Below are 21,734 nucleotides of genomic sequence, written 5' to 3' on the forward strand. Positions count from 1 at the left end.
CGTGCCCTATATCAGGAACTGTGCTATATGCTGACAGGAAACAGCAACAACAAAACAAAAATAAATGGAAAGAAGTCATGATTCCTGTTCTCAGCAACCCCAGAGTCAGACTGCCCTTTGTTAGACTCCTGGCTTTGCTGTCAACTAGCTCTGCAAACTTGGACAGATCACTTGACTTAATCTGGGCCTCAGTTTCTCTATTTGCAGAATGGGATAATGTTAGTACTTTCTTTGGGAAGTTACTGTGAGGATTAAAAAGATGACTAATGCAAGTTTAAATGGGGTAAGGTCTGTACAATGCCTGCTATATTCTCTGGATATTTTTAAGCTCTTAGCAAATGATGGAAGCTATTTTATTTTCACCAGCACATTAAAATATACATATAATTCTACCCACAAGTTGACATCCAAGTGCCAATCTAGAATTATAAAGAGGAGTTCTAGGGACTTCCCTGGCGGTCCAGTGAAGACTCTGCGCTTCCACTGCAGTGGGTGCAGGTTTGATCCCTGGTCAGGGAACTAAGATCCCACATGCCACATGTCAAAAAAAAAGAGGAGTTCTTAAGGAAGAAACTGAGGTGTGAAATAGAATTGTCTGGGGGGGTCTCCTAGAGGAAATATGGATTAGTTTGGTTCTTGAAATTTGGATACATAAAGTTCAGATGATGAGTAATAATAAAAAACATGTAACTCACAATTTCCTGTGTAATCAGGGTCTCGACATCAGGCCCTGTATTCCTTACAACCCTAGCTGTCTACATATCCACATTTAATACATGTGAAGGGAGTGAAGCTCAGAGAGGTGAAATGACTTGCCCCAGGCCACACAGCCACAAAGCAGTTGAACCAAGAGTCAATCCACATTTGTCTGACTCTCTGGCCTATTCTTTCCTTCTCATAAAAGTCACTGGGGATTGCCCAGAGGGCGGTGGAGTGAGAAAAGCTACCCATGGAGAGTAGAGAGTTCTTCCTGATGGATGGTGGCCATGACTGTGGACAAAATTCAGGAGGTGTATAAACTTGGATGGGAATAAAAATTACACCGTCCTTTTCATTAACATTTACCTGGAGTTGAACATCGCCTTCCATTTTGAATCTAGGCAATGATCAGCAACGTTATCAGCCGCACCTGTGGCTGTTTCCCCACTAGGTCTGTGGGCCAACACCCCAGAGTGGTAAAGTATGTAATCTGCCTCCGAAGCCAGACTTCTCTCTGCTCTGCTCCACTGCACGTTTCTATCAGTAAATGTACCATTCTGTGTCTTAAGTGATTGCTCATTTGATCAACTCTTTGCCTAGAATGGAACACCCCTGAGGCCAGAAAGCCTCTCTTGTTCATCTATGAGTAATGAATCTTAGCATTTGATCCAGAACGTGGCACAGAAAGGGCCTTAATAAATGCTTGTTGCCCACTGGGGGGCAGCCTTCCACAATGGCTCCCAGGGACCCTGCTTCCCGCTATTCATGCCCTTGTGTAATCTCCACCCCTGGAGTGTGGGCCCAGGGACTTGATTCTAACACACAGAACACGGAAAATGTGATGGATGTCACTTCTGAGAAGTGTTAAAGGGCAGTGGCTATTGTCTGGCACACTCTGGCTCTTATCACACACCTGCCCTGATGGAGAGGACCACCTGGCAAGGAATGGAGGGCAGCCTCTGATCATCAGCCGATGATGAAATGAGGCTCTCAGTCCAAGAACCCACAAGGGATCCTACAGAAACCACTGAGGGACTTGGAGGTGGATCCTGCCCCATTTGAGCTTTTGGATGAGACCACAGACCCTGTGCCGACACCTTTATTACAGTCAGAGACACAGAGCTGGAGGTTCCAGCTAAGACATGCTCAGATTGCCAACCCCCAGAAACTAAGACATAATAAATGAGTGTCATTTTTAGGGTGCTAAATGTTTTTGGGGGGCAGTTTGATACACAAGAATAGATAACCAATACACTGCCTGTCATAATAAAGGAGAAAGAGGAGAAAAGGTGGGAGAGAAAGTGAAAAGGGGCAGAGCCCTCTGTCACCATCTCTCCTCTGGCCATAATCTGGGGGTCACTCCTTGACACCACAACCCCATACTCTTTATTCTTGCTTGTCCCCTGCAACACCCGTAACTGTAGCACGACCTTGCCCGTGCCAGTGCCTGCCTTAGGGACTATTTGAACTTTCCTGCCGTGGTCACGTCATGCTCCACGACTCATTCCAAAACTTTACTGTAACCAAACGCCTCGCTTCATCAGGAAAGAGGCCAAAATTGGTTAGCCTTCTTTTAACGTTCTTGTAATAACTCCAAGCTTATCCAGTGAATTGCACAAGCCCATTTTGTTAATTTAACATTCACTTGACTCCCAAAGAATTTCCAGAAATCTTGACAGTGGGGATGCATCTGGCTCATCAAAATCACACAGACACGGTCAATTGGCTCCACCAGCTGCCCTCACCCAAGCTCTCAAGCGCCCACACCATCCACCTGCTGGGAATGTGCATTTCCCGTCAGCCACATCCATCCGTGCCTGGCTTTTGCATGGTTCTACTTTAAACTCATGAACCCTAAAGTTACTGTCAGAGGCTCCTGCCTGGCTTCCAACAGGCTTTTGATTGGAGTGGAAGTGCCAGCTAAGAGCCTCCCCAGAAAGCACCCTCAGAGCACCCCCTTCTCTGGCCCACCCAGGTCTTCTCCCCATCGCACGCAGCACTCACTCTCTGAGATGAAGCGGCTTCATTTGTGTTGCCTTACTTCCTCCACTCCCATTTCATGGGAAGACATACTGTGGATTTAATAATAGCTCTTCATTTGTGAAAAATTCTGTCATATGGAATGTACACATTGACTTCTTTATAATATCGAATTTACTGGGTGTAGTGTACATACGACATGCATTAAAATGCACCCATTCTACTGCCTGCTAATGCAGGGGACACGGGTTCGAGCCCTGATCTGGGAGGATCCCACATGCCGCAGAGCAACTAGGCCCGTGAGCCACAACTACTGAGCCTGCACATCTGGAGCCTGTGCTCCGCGACAAGAGAGGCCGCGATAGTGAGAGGCCCGCGCACCGTGATGAAGAGGGGCCCCCGCTTGCCACAACTAGAGAAAGCCCTCACACAGAAACGAAGACCCAACACAGCAAAAATAAATAAATTAATAAAAACTCCTACCCCCAACATCTTCCAAAAAAAAAAAAAAAGCCCCCATTCTAATTATGCATTTCAATGAGTTTGACTAAATTTTACCCCTGTGTAATTATGACCACAGTGAAGACAGGGAAACTTCCCATTATCCCTGAAAGTTCCCTTGTGTCTCTAATCCCAAATAATTCCCCGTACTTCTTTCCCTGGGCAACCACTGGTCTGTTTTCTGTCATTATAGATTAGAGCTGTGTCGTGTAGAGTTTCATATATGTAGAATGCCATAACAGGTCTCCTTTTGTGTCTGGTTTCTTTTACTCAGCATAATGAGTCTGAGATTCATCTGCAGAGTCAAAGCAAATGTATCCAGCATGACAGTTGTTCATCCCTTTTTAGTGCTGAATAGTATTCCTGTCTACTTGCTTTCCTATGCTTTTTTTTTTTGCATTTTTCAACCTTATTAAAGAATAATTGACATGGACTAAACTGTACCAAAGTATACAATTTGATTAGTTGTAATACATGCATATATCCATGATACACACATATTTTACAAATAAGAACTTTTAAAAACATAGTGCAGCTCAGAATGGTGAAATAATTCCTTTGCTCGAGTCTTCTCTGGGAACCTGAAGTGAATATTTGCCTCACATTTGATTAACTAGAGAATCTTTGATGACCTTTTCAAAAAAGAAAAATCTGTTCTAAAGGTGATTTGCTGCCTCTGATGAAAAACCTTTTAAAAGCAGAACTTTTACTGAAAATAAAACAAACAACAACAACAAAAAAACCAACAACAAAAAATAATGCTTAATGGGCATCTCACTACTTTCAATATTGCTATGACAGGCATCTCAGCTATAGTGACATGAACTCAATTCAAACTGGATCAGGAAAAAAAAAGTGAGGACAGAGAGGGATTTGTTGGCTAACATAAATGACAAGCCCAGGGGCTTCAGGCATAGCTGTATCCAGGAGTTCACATCATGCTGACTCAGTCTATTGTCTTCTTTTTCTCTCTCTCTCAGCCCTGCCTACCTCCCTGTTAGCTTCATTCTCAGTCTAACTCTCCCCACTCATTGGCCTGCTGCAGTTCCAGATTACTTTTCTCGAACCACACATGAAAATAAACCACTTGGGTATTTGCATTGGAAAAAAATTAATGCAGGGAACTGGTTATAGAGGTGAGGGAATTGCTTAGAAGACAACCAGGGGTATTGACTAATCCAGAGAATAGCCACATTAGGAAGGCACTACCTTTCATATCAGAGAGAAAAAGAAAGCAGGACGATGTACCTGGAGCCTAGAGGCTGGGTACCAGTCTGGTGGGGGCTAGAGCCAGAGAGGAGCTGAGTTGCTGCTGGAGACACTGCCCAAGACAGGGAGGGAGAGGGAGAACTACTCTGGCCTCTCCCTACTTTCACCCTCAGTCTACCCCAGGGCCTTCCACTGGCCCAACCCAGCTGGAAGCCAGCCGGCCAGGGTGCTGGGGAAATGCAGTCTGTAGGGGCCGGCCCCCTGGAATACAGACAAGAGTGGAGGGAAAGTAAGGAAGTAGGAGACAAGCTCTGAGGGCAAAAGGCCCAGCACAAACCTTGTGGAAAGCGAGCTTCCTAATAGCTCCAACAGAAGCCTCAGAAAGGCGTCTGATGTGTCTGGGTGTGGGTGTCAGGCCCCACCCCTCGTGGAGGTGAGGCGGTGGGGTGGAGGTTGGGGGCGTCAGCAGCACAGACACTAAGTCACTAAGTGAAGCAGGACGGCCTCCAAAGCAAAGACAAGGTACTCTCACCCTATGTGGATGCAGGGGTGGCAAACCCAGACGTCCACCACGTGCTGCTCCACGGGGAGGGGTACCCAGGGCTGCACAATTGCCAACGGCCCAACTTGGGTTATTTCCACACAGCAGAATTGCAGGTTTGCTATGATGCCAAACTACAGCCAAGGTTGGGACCTTGCTGATACATTCCCGGTCCCTGGGAAGGTAGGAAAGGGGAAAAAAAAATCAAGAAGCACTACTTCTGCCCCTTCTAATGAGGCTCCCTCATTCCCAAGCCTGGGTTTTGAGGCACAAGACCCAGGGCCTGGGTGGGAAGAATGGCTGACGAACCCAAACCCAGGAAATGCAAAAACGAAACGGCTAAATGGTCTTCAGTGGCATTCTGCCTTTTAAAGGAGACACTTTGCAACCCAAATGTGGAGGCCAAAGGATTTCCTACAAGTCTTTTATGATCTCTATAAATTTCAAGAGAGAGAATTGGTGAGGAACTGGGCTCTGTCACTGTCAGGCCGCTGATTGAACGTGCCTTTAATGGAGTCTCCAGCAGCCATAAAAATGCATGAAAACAGCCTTCTGGACACAGGCAAGTCTGATGGATGGAGCGGTGACACCCAGTAAAAGCCAAATGATCTGGGCTTGTCCTCATGCCTGTGAAAAAGAATACATCTTGGTCTCTTAGGATAGAACTTGCACTTGAAGAAACAGTAAGCATTCTACGTGAAATTTCTCCCGGGGGGAATTGACACACACATACACACAATCAAAACTAAACATTGCACGGGGAAGGCTGTTATATAACATCGTATTCCGCAGGAGTTAAAAACTTGCGCAGTCCAGTGGAAGTCCAGGGGGAAGAGCCCCCCCTCCCAAATTTGTATCCACCCAGGATCTCAGAATGTGACTTTATTTGGAAATAGGGTGTTTGCAGATGTCATTTTACACAACATTTTAAAGTCTCGGTTTGCCAAATTGAGGATGTTAATAATGATGCCTACCGATGAAATGAGCAGAGGATGTAGAACACATATTATCATATAATAAATGCACAATAAATGCTACCTATTGTTACTACTTAGGAGAGATGGAGGGAAGGAAGGGAGGGGAATTATTAAAATCTGGCTAATACTCATTGTAACCCTGAAATCACAGAGCTGCATCCTAAGGGACTGCGGGAGGGAGATCTTCCTTAGCAGGTACGTCGCCTTCCTTCTCCATAACCCATCAATTACAGTGTTTCAGAGGCCCCTTAACTGAAATCTCCTAGAAGAGGGAGAAACGTCTCTCTTTGAGTGCAGATGCTTGTGAGGTTCTGCCCTGAGGAAGGAGAACGCCCAGCTTGCCCTAACCCGCTCTGTCCCAGTCAGATGGTCGCCTGATGGTGCAAGCCAGCCAGGAAGTTTAGGAGCCCAATTCAACACTCAGATAAGAAAATGCACTGAAGCCCTTTATTCCTGACACGGGCATATGGTACAAATCAAGTGGCATGCACTAAATTATTAGAATACTCATTTATTTTGGAATGTGTAAGAAGTAAGTAGAACAAAGCACGTACCATTTTCAAAAGAACTCATTCCCTCTGCTGGGGGCAAAATACCTCTTGTGGGAAGGTATTCATTGAAAATAAATTATCTTCCGGGGAAAGCACATGCTTTCCTAAAGGAGAACGTTGTTCTCTATAGATGTTCTAATTCAAGGGGTGTCTGTTGTGCATGTACACATATATGTTGTATTAAATGCCAAGTTGGAAAATTATTAACCATACTTACTAAAAATTGAAAAGGCATATGTACCCAAAATAACAGTAAGTAAGAATTATTTTCTCACACATAAATATGAGAAATCCAAGGCCATATACTTCAGAGTTACTATGGGGACTCCACGGTGCTTTCAGACATGCATGCTCCTGTCTTCCTGCCTCACTAAACTCAGAGCGAGTAGCTTTTATCCTCAGAGCCACTTTATGGCCCAAGATGGCTGTTGGAGCCCCAGCTACCACATGTGTGTTCCAGGCCAGCAATGGATGAAGGAGGGAAAGACAAAGGAGTCCACCTCCCAGGTGCATCAACTTTTTTCACAGTCCTCCCCAAAGTCCTATACCACATTTCCATAGTCACAAACACCCCCTAACTGTAAGCAAAACTGGAATGTTGTCTTTTTGTTTGGTGTATTACCACCTCAAATAGAACTGAGGTTCTGTTACACTTTGGGGGATTCCTATTCTACACATCACACTTTGGGAAACCATGGATGCTTCCCTCTGGAGCAGGAGTCGTCTTATCGGCACTACTGACATTTTAGAAGGGATAATTCTTTTTTTTTTTTTTTGTGGTACGTGGGCCTCTCACTATTGTGGCCTCTCCTGTCGCGGAGCACAGGCTCTGGACGCGCAGGCTCAGCGGCCATGGCTCAGGGGCCCAGCCGCTCCGCGGCATGTGGGATCTTCCCAGACCGGGGCACGAACCCGTGTCCCCTGCATCGGCAGGCGGACTCTCAACCACTGCGCCACCGGGGAAGCCCAGAAGGGATAATTCTTAATTGTGGGCTGTGCTGTGCATTGCAGGAGCAGCATTCCTGGTCTCCACGCAGTAACAATTCCTTCCCTATCCTGTTGTGACGATTAAAAATGTCCCCAGACATCATCAGTTGTCTCCAGGGGCAAAACTCTCCTCAAGTGAGAACGTCCCCATTTATTTATTTACTTACACAAGTTCATGGATTCTTAGGTTATTCCATGTGTTACACTTGTTTACTATTTAACATTCAAATGATCCCAGATTTGGCCAGTGGGAACCCTGTCAACCTGGCTCCTACGTTCTTCGGACGTGTCCCTATCAGTCTTTGAGCACTTGATTTCAGAACTTTCCATCTGGAAAAGTTCTGGAATTAAGAAAATATACAGTGACTATTGAAGAGACCACTCTGTCTTAGGATATGAATACTGAGTCCATTCTTGCAGCCTGTTTTAACAACACTGTTATTTGTTAAAAGGGACAATGTTACTGGTGAGGACTCACTTCAAAAATTGAAATGGCAATAAGAGTTGCTATTTCTATGAGAACTAAGTTAAAATCTTACGCAAACTTATGGAAAGTGTTCATAAATGAAATCTGCTTTAAAAACGTTGTGGAGTTAGGTGTAGACAAGATAACCGCATTATTTTAAACAGAACTGAATCCCTCCTCCCAACTCCACGTTTGCGCACTGTTTCAGGAAAACATCCACTGTTGAAAGTCAAGTTTAGCACTTTTATAGGTTGTAAAAATCCAGAGGGGATCGTCTTACCAATGCCATTCACTAAAATTTTCCTCACTGAAATCAGATCAGTGTTAAACTGTAAAACCCCTCCCACGCAGTGTCAGCCCCAATGTATTTCAGCCTGAAGAGAGATCTGAGCCTGGAATGTCTTACTGTTCCAGAAAATAAGGAAGTGATCAAAGACTGATGGGGACATGTCCAGAGAACCCAGGAGCCAGGCTGACAGAGTTCCCACTGGCCAAATCCCAGATGATTTGAGCGCTAAACAGTCAACACGTGTAACACATAGAATATACCAAGAATCCATGAACTTGTGTAAGTTACTAAACAAGTGAGCAGAAGGGGAAGCTCTCCCTTATCATAATAAAAAAAAACAACAAAAAAACAAAAAACTAATAATAACGTCAGAGGGATGATAAAATTAGAAACTGACCATTTGGCAAACATTGTAATAGTAACTGTTTCCATCAAGAATCGTCATCAGATGCTGAAACCAGTGGGTTAAAGTTGGAGGAGGAACAATATTTACAAAGTCCCAAAAGTCTCTTATCACAATATAATGAATTACAAAAGGAAAAATGGAACTTTCCAGTGGAGAAACCTGGCAGAGAGCATCATAACCAAGTGATCAAGGTCAACACCACCACTAACAGGCAATGCCAAGGGCGTCTGGATCTGATGTGGTGGGGAGGACATGGGATCATTTCAGTGGTATCCCTGACGAAGGTGTATAACCTGAGCACCTTCACAAGGAGACATCAGACAAACTCAAACTGAGGGATACTTTATAAAATGACTACCCTGTGTACCTCAAAAATGTCCGTGTCATGAAATACTCAAATACCAAATACCAAATACCATGTTCTGGCTTAAAGAAAAGCAAAGACGTGAGAACTGAATGCAGCACATGTTCGTTTATTTTAAAGGACAGTATTGAGACAACTGACAAAATCTGAATAAGGTCTGTGGATTAGAAAATGGATTCTATCAGTGTTAATTGCCTAATTTTAATCATATATTGTGATTATAAAAGAGAGTGTCTTTGTTTTCATGTTTTCAGAAAATACATACCGAAGTCACAGGGAATCAAGTTTGCAACTTACTCTCAAAGGTTTGGGGATGGATATATATGTGCATATGTGTGTATGTACATATTATATAATTATATATGTGTGTGTACACACACACACACACACATACACACAGTGGGAGAGCCGGAAGTGAGAGTCATGACTGTGATAATATGTTAAAGTTTGGGCTGGGAAGTCTGGGTGAAGTGTATAACGAAATTCTTTGTACTCTTCTTGCAACTTTTTGGTAAGTCTGAAAGTATGTCAATATTAAAAGTTAAAGAAAGCTGTAAAGTTCAGGACTCTCCCCACCTACCCCACCCCCAGATTGAGTTCTCCTTTCTGATTTATCCCCTTCCCCTTCCACCATGCAAAGATCTTCCAGTCTCCTCTCTCAAGGAGCTCTGAGCACTTACTCAACAGGTTTTGTCTGAATGTCTTGCTACTAATAGGTTCCTGGATACCGCCCCCAGAAACTCTGACTCAGGACATCCAGAGGAACGGTTTTCTGCTATGCCTGAGTCCCACCCCCAGAGGTTCTGATTTGACTGGCCTGGAGTGCACTCTGGGCCTCAGAACTTTTTTTCAGTTCCCTAGATGATTCTAATGAGTAGCCAAGGATGAACGTGAATATGAGTGACCTGAGGATTTATTAAAATGCAGATTCTGATTCACCAGGTCTAGGGGAGCCAGTGTTGGAACGTCTGCATTTCTGACAGTCTCGCTGAGGACGCTACACGGACCACACCTTGAGTAACAACAGTCTCATCTAGAGTAGATTCCAAGTGTTCTTTGCCAACAGACCCTTACCATCTTAAGTTCTGACAACTTCAAGAAGGCAGACACGCCATCTGGCTTATTCTCTATGGCTGTCTAACGCTGGGTGTTCCATTAATAGTCACTGAATACGTACATCAATGAATGAATGAAAGTTTCCCTGATACCATGCTAATCTCCACTGGTACCTCCCAACTACTTAATATATTTAAAGTCGTCATATTTTGCATTAGAATTGCCTCCATCAGATTTCGAGAAATCAATGGCTTTTGAAACTAAAAACCACTTAGGGGTGAGAAGAGTTGGCAAGATCTCCCTCGCCTTCAGGAATCGCCTGGTGCAGGTGCAAACGCCTATGGCAGTGTCCGAGTCAGCTGCTCGCTTTCTTCTCCCCTTCTCAAATCATTTTTCGGATTAGCATATTTCTAAGTGCATATAATTTTCACATCAAAGAGTGTAATCTTTTGCAGAAGTGGAGGAGAGAATTATTTATCCGCTGAAGTATCTCAAGCAGCAGTTTCGACAGCATGACATACAAATTACACAGAAGACAGACATTTAGGAAAATTTGGTGGCAGAATTTGTATTACTTAAGTAGATGTGGAGAAAATTCACCCACTGAAAGTAACAAATACATATTTGGAGGGCTAAAAGCAGGCTCCCAGTTGAGTGATGAGAGACCAGTCTGAGCTGGTTGCCCGCTTCCTGGCTCACTGAATGGGGAGAGAGTCCATGGCGGGTCTTTCTTCCTGGGGGCAGGGGCCCTAGAAGCACGGGATTCACCAGCCCTGCCTGCGTCCCACACATACCAGCATTCAGCTCCCAATGGCTGCAGCCACCTCAAATCCCTCTGAGAGGAGACCCCGTTTCGAAAAACAGTCTGGCCTGGGGCAAAAGGCACATAAAGAACACAATCCATCAGTTCTCTTGTGCACCCGGCCAGGCTCTGAACGCATGCCTTGTTCTAAAAACCAAGTTCCGCAGCCCCTGCCCTTTGCCCCAATTATCCTATGGCTGGATAAGCCCCTTCCTTCCCCTGGTCCAGGAACCCTCTCCTGGGAACCTGAGTAGAACCTCCACAGAGGAGCCCTTGATTCCATAAACAAAGACACACAGACACCAAATACAGGTACGCACCTAATGCACACACCTGTACACACACACATCCCCAATACATACACATACTTAATACATGCACACACCTATGCATAAACACACATCCCTAATACATACACACTCCTAATACACAGACACCTAACACACACATTCACAACCCTAACACACACACACACACCCATACATACACACATAATACCTAAAAGACCTTCCACACACAAAGAATACACACCTGTACACACACACCTGTACACACACACATATCTAATACACACACACCCAATAGATACACACACCTATGCATAAACACACATCCCTAACACACACCCCTAATGCATACACACTCCTAATACATACACTCCTAACACACACACTGCCCTAACACACACACACACATATACATACATATACCTCACACACACACACACTTTTTTAGTTACATAGAGAGGAGGTTTGTGTCTCTGCCCCTAGACAATCTATCAGTCAGGTCTCCCAGATTTTTTGGTCCCTTTCAGATATAAAACACTTAAATTCCTAAATATTTTTCAAGTCCAGTACAGAACACTGAAATGCAGTCAGAAAAAATGGTCTTTTCAATGGATGCTGGTAGGTCAACTGGCTATTTCTATGAGTGAAAAATGTGTCTTACCCATCCCTTAATTCCCATTGGATGACAGTCCTAAATATGAAAGGTAAAGCAGTGGAGCTTTAGAAGACACAGTAGGAGAATTTCTTTGGAATCTTGGAGAAGGCACAGAATTCTTCAATAGGACTTAAATAGGGGCTAAGATAAAAATGGCCAGTAGCACTATTCCTAACAGTCCCATTGTGGAAACTACCCAAATGCCCATCCACAAGTAGAAAAGATAATTATGGTGTATTCTCCCATCAAAATGCACTACAGACATGAGAATGACCCTCTATAACTGCACACACACAGAAATAAGACAGTCTCACAAACATAAAGTTGTGTGAAAGAAACAAGACACAGAAGAAGAGAGATTCTGTGATTTCATTTACATTAAGCATAAATACAAGCAAACCTAACCTCTGCTGTTGTGGTTTGGAGTGGCAGTGACTCTCGAGCACTGTCAGTCTGGGAGCAGAGGGGCTCCTCAGATGCTGGCGTGTTCTGTTTCTCCCTCAGAGTGCTGGGCACACGGGTGTGTTTATTTTATGCAAATTCATCAGGTTGCACACTTGAAATATGTGTGATTTTCTGTGCCTACACTAGATTTCAATAAAAAGCTTTCTTAAGTACTATTCAAGTAAAACAACAACTGACATTGGCACAGTGCTTGGGTTGGGTTTGAATAGGTGGTTTGTAAACATTTTTATTTTTGTCATTTAATAAGAAAGAAAAAGCACATACACACAGTCCGAACACAGAGATTCAAACAGCTCAAAAGAGACTCATCAGTGTAAGCCTTTCTCCCACCCCAGACCCACCGTCCTCTTCTTCAGAAGAGCCACTGAGTATATTTCATGTGTATCCTTCCAGAAATTGTATATGCATATACAGGGTCGTGCAGATGTAGTGTAAACCTCCATCCATGCATTTTTTAACACACATGCATAGAATAAACAGAGTCTCCTGCACCCTTCTTTTTCCCCTTAACAATATCTTGGAGATAGGACCATGTTAATACAATACATAAAGACCCACCTCTGTCTTTAGCATTCCCTCATAGATATTCTGTATTCCAGGAGATGGCAAGTTATGGGCAGCATGCCAAATTCGCCCCACCACTCGTGTTTGCAAATAAAGTTTTACTGGAACTCAGCCACCCCCATTCATTTACACATGGTCTGTGGCTGCTTTCAGGCTTCCACAGCAGAGCTGAGAAATGGGACAGAAACTGTATGTATGAGTTTCCAATTGCTGCTGTAACACATTACCAGAAACTTAGTGGTTTAAAACAACTCACATTTATTCTCTTATAGTTCTGGAAGTCAGAAATCTAAAATGGGTCTCACTGGATGAAAAATCAAGGGGTCTGCAGGGCTGCATTCCTCTTTGGAGGCTTGAAGGGAGAATCTGTTTCCTTGCCTTTTCCAGCTTCTAGAGGCTGCTCGTGTTCCTTGCCTTGGGCCTCCTTTCCATCTCCCAAGCCAGCAATGGCTGGTCATGCCTTCCTCACGTTATATTAGTCTGACACTACATGCTTGAGCTGTGGGTTTGGTTAACTGTCAAAGTCAGCTCCAGCTGCTGTAACAAAAATACCATAGACTGAGGGATTTAAACAACAGAAATTCATTTTCCTCACAGGTGTGGAGGCTGGAAGTCCAAGATCAAGGTGTCAGAGGTTTGGTTTCTCCTGAGGCCTCTCCCTTTGGTTTGCAGACGGCCTCCTTACCCCTGTGTCCTCACATGGCCTTTCCTCTGGGCATGCACAACCCTAAGTGTCTCTCTGTGTTGGATTGGCTCATTTTAACTTAATAGCGTCTCAAAAGGCCCTATCTCCAAATATAGGCACATTCTAAGGTACTGGCGATTAGGGCTTCAACACATGAATCTGGGGGGAGACACAATTCAGCCCATAAAGCTCCCCACCACCTTGCTCAGTTGTCATGATTGTACGTGCTCATACAGGGCGAATTCCACGATGGGGAAGAAGGCACTTGGGCATAGAAGCAGAGCAATGCAGGTGCTGGAGGTGGGGAGTTACAGGCAGGACCAAAATTCTCCCAATGGAGAATTCTGCCCACCATGATTCACCAATCATGGTGGACAGAGGGCAGACAGGAGAACATTAACAGCACCTTCTGCATCTTCCCTGACCATTGCATCTAATCCAGCACCTCTCGTCACTTTCTGGCTCTCCACCTTGCTTTTTTTCTTATCTCTTATTACATCCTGACGTGTTATTCTTATTGAGATATAAATCACATACCATAAAATTCACCCATTTAAAGTGTGCAATTCAGGAGGCTTTAATATATTCACAAGGCTGTGCAACCATCACCACTATCTAATTCCAGGTCATTTCCATCACACCAGAAAGAAGCCTGTGCCCATTAGCAGTTACTGACACACTACACTTTTATTTTCTCAATTACTATCCCCCTTGCCACTACAACATAAGCTTCTTCAAAGCAGAGACTTTGATTTGTCCACTGGTCTTTCTCCAACCCCTAAGAAAGGGCCTGATAATTTGCAGTAACTCAAGTCAATATTTAATTTGATTTAATATAGGAACCAGAAACTTACTTGAGATTTTGAGTCAAGAAAGAAGATGAGAAACCCAGTACATAATGGGTTTATTACACGCAACGTGAACCTTGTGCTGACAACACAGAGGGATCCTCTGCGGCTGGCCTTCAGTCTCCAACCCAGAAAGAAATGAGTCTCCTCTTAGGGTGCTGGCCCCACAAACTGGGTTAGGAGGCTTTAAGACTTATGGGCCTGCAGTTGAAAAGTTTTCTTTTGCTGTGAGTTACACGGGCTGTGACTGAATTCCTTTCTTGTGTCTTGGTGAATTTTAACACTTCTAAACTTTAGGGTGAGTTGATGAGATGATGGCTGCTTGGCTTAGATGTGAGAAAGCACAGGCTCTGCTCGCAGCCTGGCCATTTTAGGGTGCTTTTGAAACCAAGCAGGGCCTTGTGGGGTCCTCACAGGCACAAAAGCCTTTCTGTGCCCCCAGTTCTTGTTTGCAGGCCTTCCTTGAGTTCCAAAGAGCAGATTCAAGCAGTTACTTATTAGGGAAGAGAGGGAAAGCGGAAACAAAGGAAAAGCAGGCAAGGAACAACAGTGCAGCAATAACGCAGAGTCCTAGTTCCTCCTCACAGGGTGGACATAACCATCTGATACAGATCTGAGTTCTTCTACAGGAACCAAGGCCGCCACCTAGGTGGAGGATGGTAACTTCAGGCTGAGCACAAGCATGTGGACCCCAGACTGGTTGGAACCAGAAGGCTGATGACTGAGATTCTTGGAACACCACTCTGTTATCTCCCCACCAACCAATCAGAAGAAAGTCATACATCCTGTAGCCCTTACCCTAAAATTTGCCTTTAAAAACTCTTCCCAGAAGCCCATCGGTTAGTTCAGGTCTTTTGAGCAGGGGCTGCCCATACTCCTTGCTTGGCCTTTGCAACAAACCTTTCCCTGCTCCAAACTCCAAGGTTTCAGTTTGGCCAGCTTCACTGGGCACACAAATTTGGGTTCGACAACAGCATGATCTCAAAGCAACTTAAGTCCCCTCCCTAAGCCTCAGTGTTCCCATCTGTAAAATGGGGTGGGGGAGAGGAGATAACAGTTCCCATCTTATGGTATCGTTGTGATGGTGAAACGAACAAAAGCACATCATTCATGCTTGACATGTATGAAGTGCTCCTTGGCCATTAGCTGTGAGCACTGAATGAGGCAAGGTTTGTAGCACCCAGGATGGGACACAAGATCTCCTCTCTGCGAGACATTCTGTAGAGTCACTACATTCTGGCTATCTGGCCAGGAAAACTAAATGTTATGTCAATACCTTATCTGTTCAAAAGAATATTTATAAAGATTGATAAATATGTTATCTCTGTGTCCTTGGGCAAATCACTTCTCTGAACTTTAGTTTTCTTATCCGTTAAATGAAAACAATCTATACAATGAGTGACCATAAAAGCAACAACACAGGTAAAGTGCCTGGGACACTGTGGGGTTTAATAAATGATAGTTATTGATTTCATCTTTATTCCAAGTTTCACGTCTTCATCTCTTAGACCTTGGGGCCCAGAACTGTTCAGGGAATCAGAACTTTTCAGATTTTAGAAAGGGGCATATACAGTGTACTCTATGATATTCCTAGTGGGTCCAGGGCAGGAGCTGATAATCAAACACACCAATACTTCTGCCGTGGGACGTGTGAAAATTTACAGAAGTGCGATCAACCGCATGGATTAACCAACAGCATCAGTCAATAAAGGTCAGGTTTAGCCAAATGATCACAGATCAGTGCAGGTTTCAACATGAAATGAGCAGTGAAAAAACTTTCAGTTTTCAGAACTTTTCAGACTTGCAAAGAAGGGATAGTGAATTTATACTTTAGAGACCAAAATCTTTTGTTTCTCACTCTCCCCCCACCAAAAGAGGCCATGGAAACAAACGTCTTTATTTCCCAAAGCGTGATAGGCTTAACTATTTAAAAAAGAGAAGAAAAATTATGACAGTATGCCAATGAGAATGATAAATGCAAAAGAAGGAGGGAAAAAAAGGTCCAAAATTGAAACTAATTTTAGTAACAGCAATGGATTAAAAGAAAAAAATTCCTCGCTTACAAATTCAAAAACAAAAGCTGTCACAGTGACGTGTCTTCCCAAATTTGGTTGAAACATCCCTCCTGGTTTTAGAGAGGTCTTCTCTTGAGCTGTCGCCAAGAACACATTCCCATGGCCAAATTCAAGACTCAAAATTGTGAATGCAAATGCAAACACAGAGCAGCGGTTCCAGTAACCGCCAGAGTGTGACTCTGGTGGTCCAGACACCTTCTGGGCAACAGAATCAGCTCATCCGGTAAGGTGCCCTCCCTCGTGAGGCCACGTTTAATCAGGCCCAGAAAACGTTTCAATTGCCAAAAGTATATAAATGCTACCCATGTCATTGATTTGTTCTGAGTTCCTTGTCAAAATAATTCATGGGCATCCAAAGCACAAAGACAGTTTCCCTCCACTGGAGTTGAGCATCCAGAGAGGAAAGGATGCTGAGGTGTACCAGCAGCTGCCAGACAGGCCACCTCTGCAATCCCGCGCAGATAACAGGTGTCACGGAAGATGCCGTTCCTGCTTACGACTCCACGCAGCTGAATTCTGCCATATAAATTATTAAAGAACGTGCAGAACATTACACAGTTCATGTACTTAATGATTATAGTTCACAGTCTAGGTCAGATATAATTAGATGTTACATTAAAATAGCTTCACAGAGCCATTTATTCTGATTTAATTACTTGAAATGATAGCATAATGAGCCATGCTTTCAAGTAAAAAGGTACTCTTTTAAATGGGCTCATTTCAAGTTAATACGAAGAAAATTAATCATATAACTGAATGGAGGAAGACAAGTCCACGTCTTAAGCGACACTGTTTCCGTGTCACAAAGGTTATTTCCCTTTGATGACATGCTGCAAGTGACAGGGAATGAGACTTTTTTTTTTCTTGTGGGAATGAAGATTCTCATTTTTACCATTCCCTCGAAATCTTACTCCCTTCTACATGAGCCTAGCCACAGGCAACGAGAACTTTCGATGCCAGCCCTGAGACACAAACATCCCAACGAGAGCATTTCCGTGAATCCTGGGAGTTAGGAACACGGCCCACATCTGTTTTGCAGGTGGCATTAGCATCCGATCAGAAGCCGCCTGAGGCACAGCGGTTACATGCACACACTCTGCAATCAGACAGGGACAGGGTTCAAGGCCAGTTTTACCACTTACACCTATGAGACTGTTCACAGCTTCTCTGGCTTGTCTGGGCGTCTGTTTTCTCATCTTGAAACTGGAGTTAAAATAGCACCTATCTCATAGGGTCATTTTGAAAATCAAATGAGATTCAGCATGCAAAGCACTTAGCATGGTACCTAGCATGGAGAAGCTGATAATAACTCTTAGCTCTTGTTATTAAAAATAGAGATAACGAATATCTTGCTGACTGCTAATCCCCACCCTGCACGTACCCCTCAAAGGTTTTAGATGCCTGCTGCATTCTTCCAGGACAAATTATAAAAGACTTGAAAGAAAAAAAAGGGACCTCCCTTAACCCAATTGCTTCCTTCTGTTTTGAATCATTATAAATGATAAGAGATCTTCATATAAACTTTTGAGAGTAGTATCAGTTCACTCAAAAAAAAAAAAAATCCTACATGGTTTTAAAAACATATGGCAATGTTTATCTGCTGTTTTTCTGTCCTGAGTCTAGCTCTGTAGTGAAAATATTCAATGCTGGGCTCAGGGGAAATGGGGAAAAAATTTTTTAAATCAGAAGTCTTCCCATGAATACCTTCTTCAGACAGCTGTAAATACTACTTGGGGGGCATGCGGTATTTATTTGAATCCTGGGACACTTAGCAAAGGTGATGACAGAAAACACTGGCTTACGGATACAGGGGGCTGTGACAGCCAAGATAATGTGTCAAACTTGGCCTTGCATGAGCAAACAACATCCAAGAGAGAGCTGACACAATCTCCCAACACATAACATTCTGGACGAGGAGCCATGGGGTTTTGAGAGCATGGGCTGTCACGGGAATTGCTTGTGTTCAAAACGAGCTTTACTCCCTTAGGGAGGGGAACCTCGGGCCATGCTGAGTCAAACAGGAGAGTGGTAGAGGGGGTATCTTACTTTGGGTTCCTCCAAAAGCTGACCCTAAAGCAAACATTTAGGCACATGGAGTTTATCTGGGATGCATGATGGTCAGTTTTATGTGCCAACATGACTAGGCTACAGTCCCTGCTTATTCGATGAAACACTAACCTAGCTGTTGCTGTGAAGGTATTTTGTAGAAGGGATTAACATCTACAATCCGTTGATTTAAATAAAGGAAATTGTCCTCCATCATCTGGTGGGCTCCACCTAATCAACTGAAAGGCCTAAAGAGCAGAACTGAGATTTCCCTGAGGAAGAAAAAATACTACCAGTAACTACAGTGCCAACTTCTGCCCAAGAGTTTACAGCCTATCCCTCCTGATGACCTGGCTTAAGGACTGTGAATACACCACAGTCCTAGCCAGCAACCACAATCAAATAAGCCAATTCCTGTCAATAAATCTCTTAAAATATATAGGAAGAATTTTAATTTCTTTAATGAGTTTTTTCAATTTTCGGAGTTATTTCCTTAGTGGTTGCTCTTGAAGTTACTACATAGTTTTTAATTTATCAAATTCAACTTCAGCTTGATACTAACTTAATTCCAGTGAGATACAGAAAGGTTATTCATATATAGCTCCATTCTCCTTTTTCCTTTTTTGGGTTATTGTGTATATATTACATCCATATATGTTAGAAATGCATAACTATGCATTGTTATAATTATTTTTATAATTTCTATAATTTTATAATTTTATTCCTTTTTATGTCTTTTAAAGAAGCTAAGAGAAGAATGGAGAGCAAATAGACATTTATAGTTTTTGTTATATTAGTCTTCCTTTTTTATCATTTCTGGTTCCCTTCATTTGTTCCTGTGGACTTGGATCACCATCTGGAATCATTTCCTTAGTCCAATACAGCTTTGCTCTAACCTGCCTCTTTTGAGCTATTATTGGAAAATATATCACATTTCTACATCTTACAGGCCCAACAATATATAATATACATATTGTTTTATACAATTACTTTTTAAACTAAGAGAAAAAAGGAGAAGAAACTTGCATTTATACTGTCTCTTATAATTAGCTAACTTTATTAGTAGTTTCATTTTGTGTGTGTGTGTGCATTCAAATTATTATCTTGAGTTACCTGCTTTCATCTGAAGAACTTCCTTTAGTGTTTGTAAAGTGGGTCTGTTAGCAACTAATTTCTCAATTTTTGTTTGTCTGGCAATGTCTTTATTTTGCCTTTATTTTTGGAAGACAGCTTTGCTGGATAAAGAATTCTAGGTTGACTGTTTTTGCTTTGAGCACTTTGAATGTTACCCCACTGCCTCTGGCATCCATTGCTTCTGACGAAAAGTTAGCTGTTTATCTTGTTGGGGTTCCCTAATCAGTGATGAGTCATTTTTCTCTTGCTACTTTCAAGATTTTCTCCTTATTTTTGGCTTTCATCATTTTTACTGTCATGTGTCTGTGGATCTCTTTGAATTTATCCTACTATGAGTTTATTGAGTTTCCTGAATGTATAAAGTTTTCTTCACATTTGGGAAGTTTCAAACATTATTTCTTTGAAAAAAACCTTTTTTTGTTCCTTTCATTTCTCTCATTTTGGTATTCCCATTACACATATGTTTGTGCATTTAATAGTGTCTCAAATTTCTTGAGGCTCTGTTCATCTTTATCACAACCTTTTTTTTCCCTTCCGTTCTTTGCTTTGCATAATCTCTATTAATCCATCTTCAAATTCACTAATTCTTCTGTCACTTCAAACCTACAGATGAGCCTTTCTAGTAAAATTTTTATTTCAATTATTGTACTTCTCAAATCCAGAATTTCCATTTTGTCCTTCTTTATAATTTCTATCTCTTAACTGATAGTCTATTTGATGTGACATGTCATCATACCTTTCTTTACTTCTTTAATCATGATTTCCTTTAGTTCTCTGAATAGATTTTAATAGCTACTTTAAAGTTTTGTTAAATCTAACATCCAGTCACTCACAGGCAGTGTTTTTGCCGTTTCTTCCCCTGGTATATGAGCCATACTTTCCTGTTTCTCTGCATGTCTTGTATTTTTTGTTGGAAACTGGACACTTTAGATTATATGCTGCAGCAGCTCTGGCTCTTAGTCCACTCTCCTCTGGGGTTTGTTACTGTTATCTGTTCATTTACTTGTTTAGTGACTGGCTGGATTATCTTAGCTAAGTCTATTTCACCCTGTACTGTAAAATCTCTAATGTTTCTCCTCAGGGATTACAGCTTGGGGTACGCCCACGGTCACCCTGGGATGCCAAGAGTTTTGGCAGACTCTCTTTAAGTGTCTCTTTCCCTGACCACACCCCGATGGTAAGGGCCTAGTGGCACTTAACAATTAATATTGCTGACTGATTGCTCTGTTGTTTTCAACAATGCCCTGGGGCATAAATTACTTCATGGATTGATCCAATCACATTCCATTTCCTTTGAAGGAATAATTGCGGGGTCACTGTTTGAGATTTTTTTCGGACCCCATGAGGTCTCTTACCAGCTCTTTCCGTTTCTCTGCCAACACACTAGCTGCCTGCAGTTTCACCTGTGCCTCTAATGAATCTATCAATCTATCAAATTGTCTTTCACCACCATCTCTCACTATTTTTGAGAGGGCCCTTCGACTTAAACTTTTCCACTTTGCTGCAAATGAAATCAGTTCCTTTAAAAAGATATTTGGAGCTCTTTATTCTATGTCACACATTGTCCCGCCAGGAACAATCCCTAAGCCGAGGATCTGGTGCGTGGGGCGATGACAATGCTTCTCTTTGAGCCAGAATTCAGTGGAAGGAGGGCCAGCAATCCTAAGTCACCCTGTCTTGTCTCTGTCTGTATGGAACCCCAACCTCATGAGCCAGATTAAGGGCTAGGGCCCCAGGAGTCTCAGTGGTGCTATGTCCAGTGTAGAGCCTCCATTCTTTGAGCAGTGTTTGGGCAGAAGAAGTGAGCTCCCACTGTTACGTGGAAAACTGGGTCTGCCTCTTGGTGAGTGTCAAGTCAAAAGACACAACCAGCCAAGGATCAGGAAAATGAAGGATTAATTATTACTTGCAGCAAGTAAGCAGAACACTGGGGATCCTTCCCAAAGAGGTGTCTGCCCAAACAGTAAAACTGGGGGAAACTTTAAGCTATGGGTACACGCATACTGACAAAGGGGTGTGTGGAGGGGGTGTGTCCACAGAGTTCAAGCTTTAGTTGACTGAAGTCACGAGGGTCAGAAAAGGTCAACATCATCCTCCCTTAGGTTCCAGTTGATCTGGTCATTGAGCACTTCAGGCTCATCTTTACC

Source organism: Grampus griseus (genome assembly GCF_964374135.1).
Source record: "Grampus griseus genome assembly, chromosome: 10".
NCBI classification, from domain to species: Eukaryota; Metazoa; Chordata; class Mammalia; order Artiodactyla; family Delphinidae; genus Grampus; species Grampus griseus.